Source organism: Talpa occidentalis, unplaced genomic scaffold (assembly GCF_014898055.3).
Source record: "Talpa occidentalis isolate TD23 unplaced genomic scaffold, MPIMG_talOcc4v2.1 talOcc4.10, whole genome shotgun sequence".
NCBI lineage: Eukaryota > Metazoa > Chordata > Mammalia > Eulipotyphla > Talpidae > Talpa > Talpa occidentalis.
Window position 1 is genome coordinate 33,541,566 of NW_023600993.1, and position 2,523 is coordinate 33,544,088.

The following is a 2,523-nucleotide window of genomic DNA, read 5'->3' on the forward strand; positions in this document are numbered from 1 at the left end:
TCCTGATTAAGAAAGTAATAATTACAATCTCATTTTCTCCAACACCATGTTTTACTTAAGTTTTTTAGTATCAAAATATTTTAAGAAAATCAGCAAGATATATTTAGTTTTATCAATAAATATGCTTTACATTAACTAAGGTATTAATAAAGTATCAAGCAATTCTCTTGCAGATGATGTCCCAGTAAAGTAACTGTCTATAACTGTTAAATAACTTGTGTGGAAGGCTCTGAAATACCTTCCTTTGGCAATCTAGTCTACTTTAATGATCATGCTTAAATCACCCTGAAGTCTTAAATCGCATTTCAGGAAGAAGCCAAACTTAGGGAAGAAATTTACTTGGGAACTTAATAACTTGCAGATATACTTCATCCCTAAGGTATCTGAATTAAATCAATTTAGGGTTAAATTCTGGTCATCTGAAAGGCACTATGGACAGAAATACATACAGCTCTCATCTTCACCAAAGTTAGGATGAAAGACATGTACCCATTAATACAGAAAAGGCAGCTTAGGTAGGAGAAGAACAAGCTCCAACATTGCCACTGGGCTAAAAATGCAACCTCAGACAGTTAACCTTCTTGTGCTTCAGTTTCCTCTTATCTAAAGTGGTCACCTCCTCTAGACTCCTCTGACCTAGTTGAAGCTAATCCTAAATCTGAATAGTCTTGCTTCCTTCCTCTGTGTTGCCAAATCACACTTACCAACAAAAGTCTAAATGAGTAAGTTCCCAGACTAGCTGATTTGTTCATTCATTCAACAAATATTTACTGAGCACTTACAAAGGGCATTTAGAAAACAAAAACAATTCAAGTAAGTTCTCATTTAATTTGAAAACACTTGGGGTTTTAAAAGTGTCTATGTCATAGTGTAGCAGACCTCTCCTGTCTTGTCCACTGCTCCCCTCAGCAGTGTATTTCAGTAGATCTGCCTGTTCTGCTCCCCACTGTCTCTGATGAATCCTCTCACACACCCTCACCTCTGGCCTACCACCCCAGCTCTTATATGCATAAATAAATAAATCTTTAAAAAATAATAAAAAATTGGGCCTCCCCGGTGGCGCAGCGGTTGAGCGCTGGGTTGCAAAGCTGCCCGCGGCCTCTGCGACGCCGGTTCGATCCCCGGCTGCTCCCCGGCCACCGCAGGAGGATCCCACATGGTGCGCAGACCTCTCCTGCCACCCGCTGCTCCCCTCAGCAGTGTGCTTCAGTCCCTCTGCCTGCTCTGCTCCCCACTCTGGCTCTGGTGAATTCTCTCACCCTCCCGCGCTTCTGACTGTACCCAGTGCATGTATAAACAAAACAAACAAACATAATAAATAAATAAATAAAAACATGCCTCTATTAAAAAAAAAAAAATAATAATAAAAAATGAAAGTGTCTATGTCAATATTTTCCACTAAGTTGTAAGTTCCTTGAAAAGACAGGGTAAGTGCAGGAAAAAAAAAACTGAGGCTTTTGCAGCCAGCCAAAGCTTCACTGAAACCCAAACCTGCTACTTCTTCTTTTTTTAAATATTTATTTATGCATACAAGAACTGGGGTACAAGCCAGAGGTGTGGGGATTGAAAGGATTCACCAGAGACAGAGTGGGGAGCGGAACAGGCAGATTGACTGAAGTACACTGCTGAGGGGAGCAGCAGCTGAGTAAGGAGTGCTCTGCTGCGCCATGTGGGTAGCTCCCTGACAGAGTATGGAAGTCGTGCAGCAGAGGTTATGGATAGCTTCACAATGCTGCATCTTAACCCCTTGCACCACCAGGGAGGCCCAAAGCTCCTGCTTCTAGCTAATCTGCAAGAAGTTAAATTCGGAACCTCTCAAACATAAAATGATAGTATCCAACATTTGAGGATTTGAGTAATGGTTCAAGCGCCTCGTTAACAGTAGATGCTCAGTTGCTCACTGAACAAACACATGGGACCAGTAATGTCATGTTTGTTTCATATAGCTGCTGAGATTTATGAATCAGAAAATGCAACATTAAGTGTAAAACAAAAATTTAATTAAAAGTCATCAATTTGTGGGCCTCCCCGGTGGCGCAGCGGTTGAGCGCTGGGTTGCGAAGCTGCCTGCAGCCTATGCAGCGCCGGTTCGATCCCCGGCCACAGGGCGAGGGTCCCACATGGCGCATAGACCTCTCCTGCCGCCCGCTGCTCCCCTCAGCAGTGTACTTCGGTCCTTCTGCCTGCTCTGCTCCCTGCTCTGGCTCTGGTGAATTCTCTCACCCTCCCGCGCTTCTGACTGTACCCAGTGCTTGTATAAATAAATAAATAAATAAATCTTTAAAAAAAAAAAAAAAAAAAAGTCATCAATTTGTACACCAAGTAAAAACAGTGTGTGAAAAAAGAAGCCAAAAACCTGCTGGTTAGTATCACCCCAACACCACCCTCACAGGCTGATAGGATTCAGACTGGCAGACCTAAAGGATATACAATTTATACAATTCTGACTCTCCCTCTGCTCCCCTCAGCAGTGTACTTCAGACCGTCTGCCTGTTCTGTTCCCCACTCCGGCTCTGGTGAATC